The sequence below is a fragment of the Artemia franciscana genome, chromosome 14 (genome assembly GCF_032884065.1).
Source record: "Artemia franciscana chromosome 14, ASM3288406v1, whole genome shotgun sequence".
NCBI classification, from domain to species: domain Eukaryota; kingdom Metazoa; phylum Arthropoda; class Branchiopoda; order Anostraca; family Artemiidae; genus Artemia; species Artemia franciscana.
Window position 1 is genome coordinate 2,456,550 of NC_088876.1, and position 21,926 is coordinate 2,478,475.

At 36.2% G+C, this 21,926-nt stretch overlaps 1 protein-coding gene across 1 annotated transcript in view; it reads left to right on the plus strand.

Annotated features, from left to right (window-relative positions):
- The window catches only part of LOC136035178 (dual 3',5'-cyclic-AMP and -GMP phosphodiesterase 11A-like), a 263,712-nt gene that overhangs the window by 76,214 nt on the left and 165,572 nt on the right, over positions 1-21,926 (plus strand). The window lies entirely within an intron of this gene.

A 21,926-nucleotide genomic window follows, 5' to 3' on the forward strand; every position in this document is an offset into this window, starting at 1 on the left:
CTGTCACCCCCCACCCTTAATAAAAAGATTATATTAAGTATTCAAATCTTATTTAAACTGCACGGTTTTATCATGTATTCCTTAGTCCTTTGTCAAAACTAATATTCAAAGAACTAAAATAAACTTAAATTAATGCCTTAAAATACTGTTTCTTCTATGGAATCTTAAATTTTCCTGTTGGTTGGTCCAGGGATTCCCGGTCAGTCCCCCCACCCCTTATCTATTTTCTGAGTGCGCCATTGAATAAATCAAAAAATACTATGCATATCTGTGTTTTCATAATAGTGTCTACACTATATCAGGGATAGTGAGGGGAATTTAATTTCTTTTGATTTTTTCAATATAACAAAGATGTAAAAAATGTGTTTATTACAATTTGTTTTCAGTGAAGCACAAAACATAAAACAGGCTTTAAAACATTTAAGGTCATATTAGGGGAAAGAGGGCAGAAGTTAAGTTCCTATTGGAGTATTTTTTTTAGGTTTGAAATAGATATTTAACTTAAGTTTTTTCCTCGTTTTAATATTTGTTTATTCAAGTATATCAATATCAGCCATCCTTATGTTTGATACGATTATCTTTTCAAATTTCTGTTTGTTCTGGATCTAATTTTTCTTTAATTGTAATTTCTGGTCGTTTTCAGTATTAAATGTTGTAGAACCTTATTTCTGTTGGTCTTTAGATTGATATGGCTCTTCAGTTTCTTATGGCACTTGGTATTAACTAAGTGACATATATCGATCGATCGCAAATTCTGTCTGTCGGTCTGTCTGTCCTGGGTTTGTTAGTTTAGGCACTTCCAGATAAGCAAGGAAGATTAACTTTGGCAGGCATACAAGGAACCGGACTAGATTAAATTAGAAATAGTCGTTTCCCCAATTCAAACATCCGGGAGGGGGAGTGGAGGGACAATTAATTGGGAAAAATAGGAAAAATGAGGTATTTCTAGCTTAAGAACGTTAATGAAATTTGATGTTTGGAAGGATATCGTGTCTCAGAGCTGTTATTTAGTTATTAACTAACTAACCGGTTTGACGCCCTCAGCTCTGATGAAAACCTAACTCCCGATAAGAGATGGGAGACCTTTAAAACCGTGATGACAGAGACTGCCGATGAGATCCTAGGCCGAGCAAAAATCTAACGACAACACTGGATAACTGCTAGAACCCTGTCAATAGTCGGTGAACGAAGACAAAAGATGGGAGGCCTTAAAGAAGAAACAAAGGAGTTACGCAGACAGGTAAAACGCTCTGTTCGGCTGGACCGCCGCCAAATGTGGGAAGATGCTGCCGAGTCATTAGAGAAAGCAGCACGCTTACATGACACCCGCAAGCTTTACCAGATCCTGAAGGAATCCGTTGGTAAGAAAGCTGCTGTCTCAGAAATAATCAAAAACAGATCAGGAAAAATCATTAGTTGTCAGAAGGAACGTTCAGCAAGATGGAAGGATCACTTTCAGCTCCTCCTGAACCCATCCCCTTCATCTACTCATGATGCCTTCCCACCTTCCGTCTTTAAAGACCCTTATGATATCGAGCTGGATACACCGACCAGAGCCGAAATACTAAAAGCGATCAAAACCCTAAAAAACCACAAAGCCCCAGGTGAAGACGGCCTCCCCCCGGAACTATACAAACAATGCCCTGAGGTCACTGCTGAACAGCTCCATGGCATTCTCGACGAAGTGTGGAGGACCAACACTTTTCCAAAAGACTGGAAGACATCAGTCATCCTCCCTTTCTATAAGAAAGGAGACAAAACCGAATGCAAAAATTACCGCGGAATAAGTCTCATAGACATTGCCGTCAAAATATTCGGGATCATACTCTTGAACCGCTTTAAAGGGGCAAGGGAGGAAAGAACTCGAGTAAATCAAGCCGGCTTTCGACCAGGTAGAGGGTGTACTAATAATATCTTCGCCTTTCGCCTCATTATCCAGCAGTTTGAAAGATACAACCTACCCCTGATCTTGATGTTCCTGGACTTCATTGCTGCCTTCGACTCTGTCACTCGCCAGAAACTTTGGAAGATCCTGGAGAATGACGGAATGCCGCTGAAGTTTGTTGAACTGATGAAGGCATACTATGACGCTTCAGTGAGCCGAGTTAGAATCTATGGCGAAGAAACTGAAGAATTTCTGGTTGAGTTCGGAGTAAAACAAGGATGTGTCCTCTCTCCGACTCTGTTCAATTATTGCATCGATTGGGTGCTTGAAAATGCTCTATCGTCTTATCCAGGAGCGCAGGTTGGACAGAATCTCTCGCTGACTGACCTCGATCATGCGGATGATGTTGGCCTCCTGTCAGACCCTGTAGAAGCCCAAAACATGCTTGACAGCGTTGTGGCCTGGGCAGATCTGATCGGCTTGAAAGTCAGCACAGAGAAAACGAAATTCATGGCTATTAACCACGACACAGGACCATTCCCACTAACTATCAACCAAGTTCAGCTGGAAAAAGTCAACCGTTTCACATACCTAGGCTCCCAGCTTTGTACTGACGGATCTTCCGACGCTGATATCCAACAGAGAATACAGAAAGCGCAGACAGTCTTTGCCTCTCTTCGGAAACCCTTATGGAATCGCCGTGAAATCAGTATCCAAAGGAAAGTTCGAATTTACATGGCACTAGTCCGCACCGTTCTCCTTTACGGGTGCGAAACATGGTCGGCAAAACTACAACAAGAGAATAAACTTAAGGTGTTTGAGCATACTTGTCTACGAAGAATTCTCAGAGTACAGCTACGTGACCGTATCTCCAACTTGAATATACGTCGAATGTGCAATATTCAGAGAGATGTTGTGCTCACTATTAAAGAACGCCGTTTGAAATGGTTGGGTCATGTATTTCGGAAACCGCCAGAGTACCTGCCTCGCCAAATACTTCTAGTTGAGCCTATTAGCTACTGGAAGAAACGCCAAGGAGGACAGAGGAAGAACTGGTGGAACCTGGCCAAGTCAGACCTTGAACAAATAGGGGGTTTCAGAAAATGGTCACAGATGGTCAACACAGTGGCTCGCCTTTGCAGAGCAGCTGGCACAAGATCGATCAACATGGTCCAAGAAGGTCTCTAAGATCATCGATGCCGGGCGAGGTGGAAACGCCTGATTCCCGCCACAAGTACAAGTAAGTAAGTAAGTAAGTATCGGAACATATTTTTAATTATCCAAATAATTTTATTTTGTTTGAGAATGTCCTTTTGATGTCTAGGGACCAAGATTTAAAGCAAATTTTCAGTGAAACAATCAAAATTAAAAAAAAATTACTCAAAAATAATTTCATAAGCAGAGATACAGGTGAATTTGGATTGAAACCAATTTATGATAATTTACTGAGGTCAAATAAAGTAAATTTCATTTCACTTAAGAGTTTTGACCTCTGCCAACCTGATATTTCAGATAAATCTAATGAACCGGAACCGAAAAGGTAAAAGAGATTTACTTCCGCTGTTGCATTGAAAAAAATGAGAGCAATAAACTATATGTAATTAGTTTATTGGACATAAAATTTGTTGTTTTTATTGATGTCTTTTTGTTTTACTGCTGATGATGGACACTCTATATTTGTTCGAAATATTCAGTTAAAATTTTATAGTTGTTTTACTGTCGATTAAAAGGTTTCATCCCTATTTTGAACTGTTATATTTTCGTCAGGGAAAGGCAGTGTGGTTTTCGAAGTCATTTAAGAATTTAATACCAACAGGATTTTGGCTCCTGTTTAAGATTTTCTGTAACTCAATGTTTCATTTAATGACAATTTTTATTTTCATTGTTGTAACTATAAAAATTTCTTAGATAATTTTTGGTTTTCACTAAAGCGCTAATGGCACAATTGAGTTGAAAAATGAAAAAAGGAATTACCTTGAAACTTGCAAGGAAATGTTGAGAGGGATGTTCAAAGGGTAAAGGTGCTGTCACCCCCCACCCTTAATAAAAAGATTATATTAAGTATTCAAATCTTATTTAAACTGCACGGTTTTATCATGTATTCCTTAGTCCTTAGTCAAAACTAATATTCAAAGAACTAAAATAAACTTAAATTAATGCCTTAAAATACTGTTTCTTCTATGGAATCTTAAATTTTCCTGTTGGTTGGTCCAGGGATTCCCGGTCAGTCCCCCCACCCCTTATCTATTTTCTGAGTGCGCCATTGAATAAATCAAAAAATACTATGCATATCTGTGTTTTCATAATAGTGTCTACACTATATCAGGGATAGTGAGGGGAATTTAATTTCTTTTGATTTTTTCAATATAACAAAGATGTAAAAAATGTGTTTATTACAATTTGTTTTCAGTGAAGCACAAAACATAAAACAGGCTTTAAAACATTTAAGGTCATATTAGGGGAAAGAGGGCAGAAGTTAAGTTCCTATTGGAGTATTTTTTTTTTTAGGTTTGAAATAGATATTTAACTTAAGTTTTTCCTCGTTTTAATATTTGTTTATTCAAGTATATCAATATCAGCCATCCTTATGTTTGATACGATTATCTTTTCAAATTTCTGTTTGTTCTGGATCTAATTTTTCTTTAATTGTAATTTCTGGTCGTTTTCAGTATTAAATGTTGTAGAACCTTATTTCTGTTGGTCTTTAGATTGATATGGCTCTTTAGTTTCTTATGGCACTTGGTATTAACTAAGTGACATATAGCGATCGATCGCAAATTCTGTCGGTCGGTCTGTCTGTCGGTCTGTCTGTCCTGGGTTTGTTAGTTTAGGCACTTCCAGATAAGCAAGGAAGATTAACTTTGGCAGGCATATAAGGAACCGGACTAGATTAAATTAGAAATAGTCCTTTCCCCAATTAAAACATCCGGGAGGGGGAGTGGAGGGACAATTAATTGGGAAAAATAGGAAAAATGAGGTATTTCTAGCTTAAGAACGTTAATGAAATTTGATGTTTGGAAGGATATCGTGTCTCAGAGCTGTTATTTTTAATCTTGACCGGATCTGGTGACATTGGAAGGAGTTGGAGAGAGAAACTTAAAATCTTGGAAAACGCTTAGATAGCGTTGGAAAACGCTTGGAAAACGCTTGGAGGGATCGGGATGAAACTTGGTGGTAAAAATAAGCACAAGTCCTAGATACATGATTGACATAGCCAGAGTGGATCTGCTCTCTTTGGGGGAGTTGGGGGGGGGGTTAATTTTGAAAAATTAGAAAAAATGAGGTATTTTTAACTTACTGAGGAGTGATCAGATCTTAATGAAATTCATATTTAAAAGGACCTCGCAACTCGGATCTCTTATTTTAAATCCCGACCGGATCCAGTGTCATTAGGAGGAATTGAGGCGGGGGGAACCGGAAATCTTGGAAAAGGCTTAGAGTGGAGGGATCAGATTAAACTTAGTGGGAAGAATAAGCACAAGTCCAAGATACGTAGCTGACATAACTGGACCGGATTCGCTCTCTTTGGGGGAGCTGGGGGGGGGGTAATTCAGAAAAATTTGAAAAATGAGGTATTTGTAACTTACGAACGGATGATCAGGTCTTAATGAAATTTGATATTTAGAAGGATATTGTGCTTCAAAGCTCTTATTCTAAACCCCGACCAGATCTGGAGACACTGGGGGAGTTGGAGGGGTAAACTGGAAATCTTGGAAAACTTGAAAATTGACGTATCTTTATCTTACGAATAGGTGATCGGGTCTTAATGAAACTTGATATATAGAAATATTTTGTGTCTCAGATGCTCCATTTTCAATTCAAATTGGATCCGGGGACATAGGGGGTTGGAAGGGGAAACAGAAATCTTTGAAACCGGAAATCTTGCAAAAAACTAAGAGTGGAGAGATCGGGATGAAACTTAATGAGAAGAATAAGCACATGTTCTAGATACGTGATTGACATAATTTAACGGGTCTGCTCTCTTTTGGGGAGTTGGGGGGGGGGGGGGGGTTAATTCAGAAAATTAGAAAATTGAGGTATTTGTAACTTCAGAACGGGTGACCGGATCTTAATGAAATTCGATATTTAGAAGGAACTCAGGTCTCAGAACTCTTACTTTAAATCTCGACCAGATCTGGTGACATAGGGGGGGAGTTGGAGGGGGAAATCTCGGAAAACACTTAGAGTGGAGAGATCGGGATGAAACTTGGTGGGTAGAATAAACAAATATCGTAGATGCGTCATTGATGTAACTGGACTGGATTTACTCTCTTTGAGGGAGTTAGGGGGGGTCCAGTGCTTTGCTAGTTTGGTGCTTCTGGACGTGCTAGGACGATGAAAATTGGCAAGCGTGTCAATGACCTGTACAAATTGCCTTGATAAAGTTATTTTCCTCGATTCGACCATCTGGGGGGCTGAAGGGAGAGGCAAAATTTGAAAAAATGAGGTATTTTTAAAATATGAGTGGGTGATCGGATTTTAATGAATTTTGGCATTTAGAAGGACCTCGTGTCTCAGAGCTCTTATTTTAAATCCAGACCTGCATTAAGCCTCTGATTTTCCTTTAAATCAATCTATTGATTCTTAGAATTTTACTACAGCCCATGCCCTATGAGCTCTTGGCTCTTCCAGCCTCGTCATAAGTGCCATATGAGCTCTTAGCTCTTGTTTTTTTTTAACTTATTATTTTGGAAAGTCTCTTTTGTAAGAATTTTTCTGTTCGTTTTTGCTTGCCATAATTTGTTAGTGGTTAATATAATCAATACTTCTCTAGTTTTCACTTCTTTGGCTAAAGAATTAGGATTTTTGAGTCTAATCTCTTAGTTCTATTATCGTCTTATGATTTATTTCAACACACCTCTCAGTGTTCCTTGAAAGTTTAAACATAATGCGAACAGACGTTTCTGAGATATTTCAGGTACACCCTTTTGAGACCTTGGATGCACATATTTTCTCTTAATAAAGTGCATCATCCTCCTCAACTATATTTTAATTTTAGTTCAACATCCCCTGAAAGTTTTGACCAACATCCTTATGACGACCGACATGCATTTATTTGTATATTGTTTAAGTTTAATATTCCCTCGACGTTCTTTAAAAGTTTCGACTTAATACCCTTCACTACTCCTGAAATGTTGCAGACGTGCTGCTTTGACAACCTCGATACATATAGTGTCCTTTGATTTTGTTTAACATCCCTCCCACAGGCATAGTTATTAGACTTTTGACGAATTTCAATGAAGTGGCTCTTTTGTAATTTTTACCAGAGTTAAGGGGTCTATATCTCTACTACTGCTACAACTACTAATAACTCGCTGTAGCACTAAGCCACCTGAGGCCAACACAGCTACTCACGCTCCTCCTCCAACATAATCTATTCAAGGCCCCCCTCTTCAAAACCTCCCAGGAAGTCCTCATTTCCTCTAAATCCTTGTTTATGACATCCCCCTACCCCAGACGAGGACGACCTGCTTCCCTTGTAGCCCCAGACGGTTGGCCAAAACGGACAATCTTCAGCAATCTGTCATCCTTCATCCGCAGATCATGGCCTAGCCATCTCAACCTTTCTTTCATTACAGCCCTAGAAAGTGGGATTGAACTACATTTTTCGTAGAACCTACTGTTTGAAAGACGGTCAGTCAGCCGGATACCCAGATCAACCCGTAAGCAATTTCTTTGAAAAACATCTAGTAAATTTTCATCCGCTTTTCGGAGCACCCATGCTTCAGAACCATATTTGACCACTGTCATCACTGTAGCTTCCAATATTGTAATCTTTGTTTGCAGACTTATCTACCTATTCTTCCAAACATTTTTGTAAAAAAAACTTTTTTTGAAAAAACACCCTGAGCCTTGGCTAGTCAAATTTTAACATCTTCACTGCTCCCACCGTCCTTACTAATAATACCACCAAAGTAATGATAAGGGTCTATAAAAGACAAAAGGTCCTTTACCCTCCAAGCACTGTTCAACATGCCCTGAAAGTTTAAATTTAATTTCTTCAGCCGTCCCTGAGATGTTGCTTGACAATCAGCATATCAGCATATAAAAAGTGTGTGTTGGTTTTGCTAAACATTTGGCTTTGCAACATTCATTGAAAACAGTCACAAGTATATGTAGTAGCAATCACAAGCAGTCATTGTCTCAGCTGCAAGTTGTCAAAGTTTGAAGTGGTCAAAGTCACAGTTTCAGTCAGTCGTATTTGCAGTCGCAATAGCAGTATTAGTTGTAGTAGTAGTAATGGTGTGTCTGAAAGTTTCAATTTAATGCCCTTTCTAGTTTCCATAACATATTACATATGTGCCTTTTTGATAACTTAAATGCTAATAGTTTCTTTTAATTTAATTCAACACACCCCTCAACATTTCAAAAAAATTCACCTCTATACCCATAGCTTTGACGAACACAACCAGAATCAAATCCTCTCTCCACCTTTCCAATGATAAATTTGTGTAAAAAAAGTAAAATCAGCAAATTACATAATCCACATTCTTAGCACCGTGGGATTTGGAAGCATGGCATCCCCGGAGGCAAAGATATTCAACAGTGTGACTATTTTGAATGAAATGGCATTTTCAGATTTTTATCAGTGTTAAGAAGGTTGTAAAAAGGAAGGAGATAGGGCTGACTGCATTCTATTTCTTTATCAACGTACTTCTCAACATACTTGTTTCAAGTTAATACTCTAAGCAATTCCTTAGATATTGCTGTTGTGCTCTTTTGACAATCCTCCTGGATTCAATGCGCCTTAATTTTGCTTGAAATCTCTTCAACATTTTCTAGAAGTTTTATCTTATTACCTTAAGCCATTTTTGAGAGTCCCAGTTTGGTAAACCCCATCCTTTTCATTAACCAGCCTTATACGTAAGAAATGGGCAACATATATAGCTTACAAAACTTGCCCCGAGGCTGTGGGGTTATGGAGACATAGCTATTTGACTTTTATACTATTTTGAACAAGATGGTTATTTCGAATTTCGATGAATTTTGAAGCTTGGTAGAGGGCAGCTAGAAGGAAATCAGGAGGGATATGCTTTCTTAATACTACTTTTCAACATTTCTTTCATCATGCCCTATAATTTGAACTAAAAATCCTCAGCGCTCCTAAGATATTGCAAATAACCTTTCTAATAAACTGGTTTTGATTCTGTTTAACATGCCCCTTAACATTCCTGGAAGTTCCTACTTAATACCCTTAGTCTTTTCAAACAAACCCAGAATCACTAATCCCGTCTTTTCCTAATGATATATCCTGCATGTCTCTTTGAGGAGGTTATTTAACCAAAATTGTGCGGTGCTTCCTAAAAGAAAATAGACCACAAATATACACATAAGATTTAAATATAAGATTTATATATAAGAATATATACAGAAAATTTACACAAAAGCTGGAGACAAAACTCTTTAAGGGCGCAAGGCATACCGGGGACTCGAGAATTGCCTGTCGTACTAAAGGATGAAAAAGAATAAAGAACCCCGTGAGCCCTTGCTGGTGCATAGGGCGTCAAATAGACATTTCAGTTGCTGGTTTACTTTTACAGTGACAAGTAGTAAACTTGTCGCTTAGCCTTGCTGCGACGGGGAACGAACCTTGGGCCTCGTATTACCAAGCAGAGCATCAATCCACTTTTCTACAACAGGTTAGTCGTACCAAAACTTAGCATTAAAAATAAATAACAAAACTTATTTAAGTGCTCGATTTCTATATCATTTGTCTTTCTATTATTAAGACCCTTACTCCTCAAGGAAATAATAGACGAGAAAGATAATCAAACTCTGACACTTCATCAATCAAATTATGCTTAACATAAAGATACTTGGCCATATTCCATGAGGTATTTCGCAACTAGATCATGGAACAAGAATCCCCCTTTTATAAGAAATATAATTTTCTTTTTCTATACGGACACGGTCATGTGTCTAGTCGAATAGCGTTGCGAATTGTAAAGAAGAAAGATGGAGAAAAGGGAGAATTGGAACAGGGATTCTGTAAAACCCTGAGGGACTATATCTTTTGTTAGCGATAGGATGTACAGAAATAAAAAAGACTTATATCAGCATCAATGTCGGAAGCGAGACTAGAAAGACAAATGCACGAACTTCTCTATGTTTTTATTTGGAAGAAAGCCGAAAAATTTCCTTGAGGGCTAGACTACTGGCAACCCCATTTTGAAACGTTTGTATAAATTTGGGAGACTTGAGCCTTCGGAAGATTTTTAAGGGAGATTTACTTCGAAAAGAAAAAATAGCCAGGAATTTGTAATGGTAGCGATTAGTATCGGCAGGTTTGAATAGTGAATCTGTCGTTTTAATATTTGGAACTTTCGGATTAAGTATACCATGTAAATTCAAAACAAGTGACCAATCATTTTACGTCTTTGTGGGGTGGGGAAAATGAAACAATACTCCCAATAACCACATATGGGTACGAATTTCAGCGCCCCTAAGATATGTCAATGACCAGCTGGTCCTGGAGAAAAAAAAGGAAAAATAGACACGAGAACCATTTTGGAATTCTTTAGAACTTTTTTCATAATTAGTCTTAGTATTGATATGAAAATAAATAGTAGGCTATCCATCATTAACGAATCCTATTTGATTATAAATTATTTTTTTTTTGTCACTTTGTTCATCTGCTAATTAAATGAAAAAAGAACTTCTACTAGTAATACCTCGCTCTTTAAGCCAAAGTTTGAATTTTGTCTAAGTTTCATAAAAACCGCTCCTGAAACATGGGGTACTTAAATTGGAACAATAAAAAGCTTTTTAAAAGTACTAAAAAGCGTTAGGGTTAAGAGGGAGGTATTGAGGATGGGGCATCTCCTTCATATTCGTAAAAATTTGTATTCTTTTTAAGTTTTAATGTTGTTCTTTTCTTGCAGTAGAAAAATCTTCCACAAAAAAAAATCTCCCCTCCCACAAACAGATCCTCTAGACAATACAATCCCGGTGAAAATTTCCCTGAACAATAAGTCTTGACATTGAGTCTGCAAAGAGAAAGTAAGGCACACAAAAGTAATTTTGCATAGGAATCCTGGCAAATTTCTCCAGTGTAAAATTATCGCCAAAATTTTCATCCCCTGGATACTTCTCTCCTCATGGGAAAATCCTTCCCTTCAAAGATACCCAGTATACAATTCACCTCTTCCTCCACCCGAAAGATGTACGTATATTTCACAATAAAAATTTTAATTGCAAACAATGTGTATATTTTGCAGCTTAAATTCTCCACGGACTGTAGGGGTCAAGTTATCTCCAATGGCGTAGGTTTGAGACTTCCAACTATACTGAACAAAATGATTATTTCAAAATTTTCAGCAGACTATTTTGGTGAATAAAGGGGCATGGGATGGCTTCCTTGCCCTCCAATCTTTTGGTCAGATAATAGGCCACTAGAAATTTTAATTTCCTTTTGAATATGCCTTTACCGATATTCTTGAGGTACTGATTCAATACGACTACCCCGGGGAAAAACGAACGAAAAACAACAACAAAAAACAAATAAACACGCACACGCATTTTTTTCTTTTTGTTTTTTCCTTTTTTTAGACCATGGCGCTTCATATTGAAGGATTTGTCGTAGGAACTTCGAAAAGGGCTCATTCGATTGGAAATTGAAAGGGGTATTTACTAGTGCACTTTTTAATAGTTGAAAAAGATTGGAGGGCAACTAATCCCCCTCTTAAAACCACCATTTCCCCAAACACATCCAATAAAAATTTGAGATAGCCATTTTTTTTTCAGTGTAGCTACAAGGTCTGGTATTCTGTCTTTGAGGATGACAACTCCCCCCCCCTCCCACAGCCCTCCGGGAAAGGTTTGTAAGTCATGCCCTGGGGGATTATAAGGATTTATAGAAAGGGTGGTCGTATAAACTTCGGAGGGGGCACATTAGATTGGTAGTAAGAAGTTCTAGTACTCTTTTGGACATCGTGATTACAAAGTGATCAAGTGATCACACCCACACTTCGTATTTTCCTGAAGTATATCTGGTAGAAATTATTAGTATCATTATTATTATTACTCATTTACTCGGCCGTCAGAAAAAAGATACAATAGATGGTGCAATTAGTAAACGTAACAAAAAGAAAAAGAAGGACGCAAACACACATTGACGATCCAAATACGTGACAAAAAGCTTTTCATTACGTGCATTAAATTGATACAAATAAATTATTTAAATTAAACTGACGACAACGGGTTATGAAAATTTCTTTGAAAACGAGATGAAGATTATTTAAAAATAACATTTGGGTTTGCAAGCTTATACATATGGGTAATTTTACGGTTTCTTGTCCAAGGAGCCAAATGCAAAAGATACTTAGCAAATCCGAAGAAGTTTGATCGTAGGTACTTTTTATCTGAAACTATAAAACATTTCCAGACGTTACATACGAATGCTAGAAGGTGGCGGTTGATTTGTAGTATGCTTTTTTACGAATCCAGCGTAAGAAATACTAATTTTACGCTCAACGTGAGATATCAGCAAACGGCGTGTGTGGCCGATAGATGAACCAGTCGGAAGGCCCAGGTACGCAATGTGGTCTGCGGGTTTGATAAGAGAACCGTCAAGATTTAGGAAAGAAGTAAAGGGAACAACAAATTGGGAAGAATAACTTCAGTTTTGCTCAATGCGCTGCATTGTACGGCCAAGATTCCAGATGTCATTAGCATAAGAAATAAGAGGTACATAAATTTCCCCAAGAATGCAAGAAGAAAGACATTTTGCCAGAGCCTCCAGGACACCATTATTGAGCAGGGTTGTGGAATCGATAGCTTCCTGTACGGCCTCTTTCTTAAAAGGAATGAGGTGCTGAGGAATCACAGGCAAATTTAAGGGATTTTTATACATCCTGTTGATAGCCCGTATGTACGTAAATTGTTTTGAATAAACCCAACATTCCCTAAAAGTTCCGCATTAGCACGATTAGCCTCGGTGTTATTAATTAAATGATAAAAAAAACAAGTTTTTTTTACTGCAAGTAAGGAGCGACATTAATACTTAAAACGAACAGAAATTGTTCCGTATATGAAAGGGGTTGTCCCCACCGCGACGCCTCGCTCTTTACGCTAAAGTTTGACTCTTTCTCACAACTCTACTTTTTAAAATAATAAAATACTCCAATCAAGTACACTTCATAATAACCATTACTATATATAAACAATGGTCAAAGTTTGTAACTTGCAGACCCACCCCTGGGGACTTTGGGGGATTAAGTCGTCCTCAAAGACATACCTATTAGTTTTTCGACTAATTTAAACAGAATGGCTATCTCAAAATTTTGATCCGGTGACTTTGGAGAAAAATGTACGTCAGAAGGGGCCTAGGAGCCTCCAATTTTTTTGGTCGCTTAAAAAGGGCACTAGAACCTTTAGTTTTCGTTACAATGAGCCCTCTCGCAACATTCTAGGACCACTGGGTCGATACCATCACCCCTGGAGAAAAAATCTGGCAAAAATACTAAATTCCACATTTTTGTCGATAGGAGCTTGAAACTTTCACAGTAGAGCTCTCTGAAGCGCTAAGTCTGGTGGTTTCCTTTTTGTTAAGATTTAGGGGGTGTTCCCCCTATTTTCTAAAATAAGGTAACTTTTCTCAGGCTCGTAACTTTTGATGGGTAAGATTAAACTTGATGAAACTTATATATTTGAAATCAGCATTCAAATTTAATTCATTTGATATAACTATTGGTATCAAAATTCCGTTTTTTAGAGTTTTGGTTACTATTGAGCCGAGTCGCTCCTTACTACAGCTCGTTACCACGAACTGTTTGATACTAACATCAGTAGCAATACTGCTAATACATAGTAGTCGTGGTATGCACATAGTTCATTTCCAAGTACTCAAAATACCCTTCGGTACGCTCTGAAAGTTTCAACCTAATACTCCAAGCTGTTCTTGACATAGCTCTGATACGGCCATTTGACAGCCTGCATACTTACAGCTGTTCCTGTTTAATTTAGCATATCCCAACATTTTCTGAAAATGTCTCCTTAATATACTTACCCTTAATAGTAGTATTAGTGGTAGTAGTAGACTTAGATGTGGTAGTAAATATATATATATAGTACATTTTGGTTCAACATCCCTTTTAACATGTACCGACAGTTTCAACTTAATAGTCTAGGCTGTTCCTGAGATATAGCTGTTACGGCCCTTTATTAGCCTGTATCCACATAGCGTGTTAAAATATAGTTCACTATCCTCTTCAAAATTTTCTCGAAATTTCATTGTAATACCGTTATCTTCAGTAGTACTAGTTGTAGTCGCTGAAGTTGTAGTTGTAGCAGTAACAGTCGTAGTAATAATAGCAGTTATAGCACTTCTAGAGCGTTAGAATTTGTAATAGTTTGCACATTTTACATTTAGTTCAATTTCCTTCTTTACTCATCTTGAAGGTTTTATCCAAATACTTCTCGCCGGTATCCACCAATAGTGGATACCGGTCACAAAACTTGCACAAAACCGGCCAGAAAACCTGCCCAGGAAACTTCCGCTGGCTTGAGTAACAAGGGAAATCATTTTTTGCACTGGTAGGACTGATGTGTCCTCTTTTTTCCGGCTATTTTTATCTACTGCTAGTGGTGAACTAGAACATCATAGAAAGCTGTTTAAGGGCTCATTCTAAAGGAAATTGCTACATCTACTCACCTTTGTAATTAACGAAACAGAATGTTTTGCATGGGCAGTACGGATGTGTTCTCTTTTTTAAATTCTTTTTTTTTCTCGGTTGCTAGCAGGGCATTGGAAAATATTCAACTGAAAGACTGTTACACAAAAATGCTTTCTAAAAATCCATAACTTCAGCGAGCAACTCTAGGCCATTTCTTAGATACTGTTGATACACCCTTTTGACAACTCTTTTATAGAGAATTTCTTTTTATTTGATCACCCCTTACACATTTTCTGAATGTTTTAACTTTCTACCCTCAGCCTCAGTAGGAGTGATAATAGTAGTAGTAAGTCGCCAGTAATAGAAGTAGTTACAGAAGTAGCTGCAGTGGTAGTAGTAGTAGTAGCAATATGTAGTACTATGTATTACGTAGCATCTAGAAATACGTAGCAATATGTGGTGCTTCTTAATAGTTATTGTTATATACCCTGTTATGTGAGTTAGTATCATCTGGTAAAATTTGTATTATTTGTTGTTTTTTGCCATGACCCCTAGGTGGCTTTTGTTGCAATAAATATATCTATCTATATCTATCTCTGCACTGAGTGCATTCTGGTTAATTTAATGCCCCTCTCAACGTGCCCTTAGAGTTTCACTTAGTACTCATGAGGACAGCCTGAATCTAAACATTGCGTCTTAATTTACTTGAACACCTTCATAAAGGTTCCCTTGAAATTTCATCTAGAATCCTTAACCTCAGTTGAAAAAGTAATCGTAGCAGTCGTAATAGTGGTAAGATGCAATAAGTCGTAATAGTGGTAAGTAGCAATAGTGGTAAGATGTACCTGGTACCTTTTCGTTATCTCAACATCCCCCTCAACTTGGTATTCATCAATTGATGATCCCCTTTATCATTCGAATTTGTTTGTTTCAGATTGGAAGATTAGTCTTAATTTCCCCATTTTGACAACCTGTATGGACGTATCATGTTTTAATGTAGTTTAATAGTCCCCCTAGCTTTTTTTTAAGTTTCGATTGAAATTCACTTGGTCTTTTGAATAACAAAGGTAAACCATGCCCAATTTCTCAGTAACAAACACAATATGTAAACAACGAGCAAATTGAATCACTCACAGCCCTTGCTCTAAGGATTCTGGGTGTTTGACATCCCCAGTATCCCCAGAGAAATGCTTACTGGATTATTTCAACTATGCTAAGCAAAATGACTATATCAAAGTTTGGGGGCCGTAGGGCTTGTAAGGCTGTTCACCCTCCGATTTCTTTTGAATCTTAAGAAGGGCACTATAAATTATAATTTCCAATTAAACGAGCTCCTTTAAAAGTTCCTGTGCTGCCTAGGATACTGCTTAAATGTCCTTTTGAAAACCTGCATGTATAAATTGTTTTTCGCTTTTTTTTAAGTTTCGTCTTAATTCCCTTAGCCTCATTAGCTACCGTAATCATAGACGAAGTATTAGTAACACACATTTAGTACATTTGGTTAGTTCAAAATCTGTCAAAAACATACTTTGAAAGTTACAATTTAACAATATAAGTCGTTCCTAAGATATTTCTGTTTCACCGTTCCGACAATATAAAACCTCGTAATTCGTTTTGATGTAGTTCAATATCCACTTAAACATTTCTTGAAAGCTTCACCTTAATATCCTTAGCTTGGGTAATAGCAATAGTTATAGTAGCAGTACTGGCATTAGTAGCCGTATTCACATAGCAACTTTGGAGTTAAAAAATTAGTGGTAGTAGAATGCAACTGTTGTCTTTTCGTCGATTCAAAATCCTCCAAAACAAGCCCAGTAAGTTTCACCTTCACATACCAAAACCATTCTTAAGATATTGCTGAAACGCTCTTTTGGCAACCTGAATGCAGAATGTATTTTGTTATTTAGTTCAACTTCTCTCTAGAGCTGATCAAATGGGGGGGGGGGCAACAGGGTCAGCTGCCCCGAGTGCTAAAGCTGGAGGAGGTGGCTTGGCTGGGAGGTTGCCAACTTTGATGAAGTTTTCCCCTTTGATTTAACATTTTTGCTTATATTTGAGTCGGACATTGCCATTTATACGAAGTCCCTTGGTGCCACACTACTCTTTACTTATGCAATTCTTTTCCACTGCCAATAACAGTTGGAGATTTTGGAATGAACTTACAACTGTGATATTTTAAAGAAAACTGGAAATTGTGGCAAGCATTATACATCCAGCAGCAAGCATTAGCAAAGCTGTACTCGAGTTTTTGCGATATGTTATTGTTGCTGGGGTGTCTGTAATTCTGAAATAGGTGACATTAAGATGGTCAAGATGGATTGTTATTGCTGTCATAGTTGTTATTTTATCTACTATAATCATTGCAGAATTAGATGATTATTAGAATATCTAACAACACATATTATCCCTTCTGTTCAAAAACTAAGTTTGAAATTGATTGACGATATGCCATTTCGTATCAATTCTAAGAATCGGCTCAACTCCTAGGCTAAATTTAATGTTAGTTTTTGTTGTTGTTTTATTGTTTTCTTCTCGTACGCTCCACTTTTTCACTTTTGTAAATTGGTAAAAAACTAGTTATTATTACTATGAACAAGATCTAATATTTATGCTACTTTAAATTAATAAAAAGATTTAATTTTTAAACTTTCTCATCAAGAGCTATTGTACATGATGTAAATGGTATATACATCACCATTGTCACCTTAAGAAAACAGACAAAATGGCGGAAGTCAATATACTCGTAATTTTAAAACAATTCTTGTCACGTATGTTATTGTTGATTAAAAAAAAAAATTATGAAAGTTCTGTTGAGAAGATATATTCGGACTTGAAATTTGTTAGAGAAACTGAGAAAATCCCAAAACTTTGAGAGAGAAACAAACCCAAGGGATTTTTAAAAACTCCATCTCATGTATAAATTCCACGACCATTAGAGTTACCATATTTCAACCTCCCAGGATCTTTCACTTCGCTAATTCTTTCATGTTACATTCAAAACTGTCATTTAAATGTTGAAACGAAAGGCTCTAAAAAAAACAAAAAAAAAACACGAATATTCGTTCAAAATGGTTGTTCTACGGTTGCTTAAAAGCCATTCCGAGGTTTTCAAAGTTTCAATGACCAAGGTCATAAATCATAGGAGAAAACATAAGAAATAGAGAAAAGTAAAGTGATTCATTGGTAGTGAAATAAAAGGAAGCGCAAATATTCCTTCAGTTCACTCAGCAGTTCTCAGCGAAAAAAATAAAAAATAAAAAACAGATAAAAGTTTACAAGACAAAATATTCAAAAGCACTATCGACAATATAACTTTCAAAACAAAAATAAAGTGAAGAATCGCTCTCTCACATGAACAATAAAAGGACGACTAAATAATAAAACCGGGTTTGAAATGTCAATCAAATGGCCATTTTGCATAAAGCTATGGCACGCCTATGTTTTAGTGTTTTTATAAAGTTGTTGAATGTAATGAAGCGAAACATAAAAAAAAGAAACTATCAGAAAATTATAAATGGAGCCAAGATTAGTTTTCTCAGTATCAAACAGCCCATAAACAAGTCTTTGGTAATGAGTCGAATAGTAACTAAGACATTAAAATAGAAATTTTGATATCATTATGATCATAAAAATAATAAGATAGTCAATGTCTTTTAAACTGAAAAATTTACGATGGTTAGTCACTCATTGAAAGTTACAAGTCTGAGAAAGTCTACAATATTTCTTAAAGATCTCCCCCTCCCCTTATAAGTAAGTCTATTTTGATAAAACTCCACCATTAAATTCATAATATGTTTTTTCATAATACCAATTTTTTTTTTCATGGACCTGTTTCCAATTTTCCCGTTTTTCTTCTGTATTTTCTTCCCAGGGAGGCGATTGTACTGGTCCAAAGGATGTCGAGGGAGGTCGCAAGATCTAAAACCCTTTTTAAGTGTCAAAAGAGACGGTGCTGCAGCACAGCGTTGATTTATGTCTTTCTCTGACGCGAGAAAACAATATTGGCTTTGAGAGGACTAAAATATTATTCTGTGAAACGAATGAGATAGGAAAAAGACTTAAATTATCAAAAGGTGATTTATTCACCTTTCCAGGTTCAGAGATGAAAATACTGCGCTGTGGCATCTTTGTTCTTCAGGCTACATGCCGTTTACACAAAATAAACGGATAATATATAGAATTATTTTTAGAGTTAGTGGATAAGGGTTGCTTTTTAACCACATTTTTTTTTACTACGAGCTGCTTGGACAGATAGAAGCTTAGCTGTTATTTTAGATGCAGGGAAAACTGTAGTTTAATTCAAAAAGAAAAGCTCATTGTTCACAGAGCTTTGATCTGAAAAAATTTACTTTAAGGTAAATCCTGGGGTTTTAAAAGATGGATCCCCATATATATTAAATTTCAACCCTGTATTTAATATTTAAAACGGATAGAAATTAGTTCAAAACTTTTTTTTTAGCTAAAGCGAAACATTAAAGCTTTATTCTAACACGAATCATCCCGACTCTTTGATCCAAATGCTCTAAGAACAAATTCTCTAAAATATGGGCAAAAGGGCTCATCAAAGAGATTATTGAAAAATTCTAAGGCTCACAAAAGAGTTTATTGAAAATATTTGTGGAAATTTTCAAAACTTTTGCATCAAGGCATAACAAAAGCAATTCTTCGAGTAACAGAAGCAAAAGATTTTAAATCTTTTAAATCTTTAAATAAAAAAATTTAATAAAAAGAAATAGAATCTTTAAATCTTTTAAAGATTCTCTTTATTCTTACTCTTTAATTAAATAGAATAAAGAGTAATAGTCAGGAGCAGAAGATTTTATTTGTTGTTTTTTTAAGCAGTTTCTGTTCATACTATTAAAAGGAAATCGGATCAAATACTTGGAATCACGAATTACTGGATTCGTTACACTAAATGTATTTAGTAAGGCTCTGTAACACTTTGGCTAGAAGTTGGAATCAGGTGATCTGTTCTCTTGTAAGTTAAATGTTGTGCTTTCCTTTTGTTTAAAAATACATGTATTCTTAAAATTAATCAAACCAAAAAACAATAATCATTAAAATGGAATAAGTTAACTATTCAAATTCTGAATAACTTATTTATTCATAAATAATAAGCTAAAATAAAAGATGTAACTTTTTGATAAATAGTAGGCTCATGAAAATAATAAAAAAGAATTAATATTAAAGTTAAAGCTAATGAAGGGTGATGCTTCGGTGGGCAAGTTTCGAATGGTCTTTTGGAAGAACCAATGAGCAGCCCTCTGAACAAAATTTTAGTCATGATTCTGGATCTTCATTTAGATTAAGTAAAAAAAAAAAAAAAAAGTTTTTTTTAACGGAAAGTAAGGAGCGACATTAAAACTTAAAACGAACAGAAATTACTTCGTATATGAAAGGGGCTGCTTCCTCATCAACGCCCCGCTCTTTACGCTACAGTTTGACTCTTTCTCTTAACTCTACTTTTTAGAACAGTAAAAAACTTTAGCGTAAAAAGCGGGGCGTTGATGAGGAAGCGGTCCCTTTCATATACGAAGGAATTTCTGTTTGTTTTAAGTTTCAATGTCGCTCCTTACTTCCGTTAAAAAAACTTGTTTCTTTATTTAATTTCTGATCGTTTTCGAATCAATGCATGTTTTGATTTTGGCTCTCCGCAGATGAATAATTAAAACGAAATTTGCATATTTATTTTTTTTGGCTAATTGGCTTTCTTATAGTTTTGATTGAATGATTTTGAGAAAAAAGGAGCGGGGAAGAGGCCTAGTTGTCCTCCGATGTTTTGATTACTTAAAAAGGCAACTAGAACTTTTAATTTTTTACGAATGTTTTTATTAGTAAAAGATATGCGTAACTTTCCAATTAGCTTACGTAACGAACTTCTGTATTCTCATGTTTTTATTACGTATATGAAGGGGTTCACCCCCTCGTCAGTACCTCGCTCTTTACACTAAAGCTTAAATTTTGTCCCAATTTCGTAAGAATGACCCCTGAATCACAAAAGCAGTAGAATAAATAGTTGAAATTACTAAAAATGTTTTAGAGTAAAGAGCGAGGTATTAGGAAGAGGTGAGCCCATCATATACGTAATAATTTCTTTTTGTTTTAAGTTTTAATGCTTCTCCTTACTTTCAGTTGAAAAAACTTTTTCATATTTTTTTTTTAAATAATGCTAGAAAATCCTGCGCTCCCTTCATGAAACTTTTCTTCCCCATGACAAATTTCTCCAAGGAAAGTTCCCCCAACATATTCCCCTCTTCTCAAACCCATCCCCCCAACCTAAAAATCCAAATAACCAAATAACCTTCCAAATAACCATTACTATATGTAAGCACTGGTCAAAGTTTGTAACTTGTGGCTCCTCCCACAGGGACTGTGGGGGAGTAAGTCGTCCCCAACGACATAGTTATAAAGTTTTTTGACTACGCTGAATAAAATGGCTATCTCAGAATTTTGATCCGGTGACTTTGGGAAAATAATTAGTCTGGGGGGGGGCCTAGGTGCCCTCCAATTTTTTTGTTCACTTAAAAAGGGCACTAGAACTTTTCATTTCTATAAACACGCATCCGTGATCTGCCTCCTGGCAAAAAAAAAAATCCAAAATTCCACATTTTTGTAGATAGAAGCTTGAAACTTCTACAATAGAGCTCTCTGATACGCAGAATCTGATGGTGTGATTTTCGTTAAGATAGCCCCTCCTATTTTCTAAAATAAGGTAAATTTTCTCAGGCTCGTAACTTTTGATAAGTAAGTTTAAACTTGATGAAACTTATATGTTTAAAATCAGCATTAAAATACAGTTCTTTTGATGTAGCTATTGGTATCAAAATTCCATTTTTTTGGAGTTTTGGTTACTATCGAGCCGGGTCGCTCCTTACTATAGTTCGTTACCACGAACTGTTTGATGAAATTCCCGAAAATCCACCTGTGGCTCAAATAAGGTTTCCTCTGGCTAGAACATATTTAACTTATCGTCTATTTAATTATAGATTACAGTCTAAATAGAGGCAATTTTACAGGGGGCACTTGCCTCAGGCACAGAAATTTTATGAGCGCAAAATTTTAAGTAAAAAATCCAACGGTTATAATCATTTTTTAAATTTGATATCTATTAAAATAAAATAGAGGGTAGATTAGGCAGCAATTATAAGCAACTTCAACACAAAATTTTTATTTTTCCACGTCTTCATCGCCGTTCTTTGAAAAATAAAAGGAAGTAGCAATAAAAGTAAAATATGACAAATGATTTAGATCCATCGCGAAGAAAAAAAAATAATTCAGCTCCAACACTTTTCTTTAAAGAAACTTATAGATGTGTCAGAATTAATTGTTCAATACTAAGATGAAGGGGTCTTCACTAACGTGAGTGTTGCCTATCAAATATTATTGGAGATTGCAATGTCAGTAAAATTGAGTTAACATTAATGCAC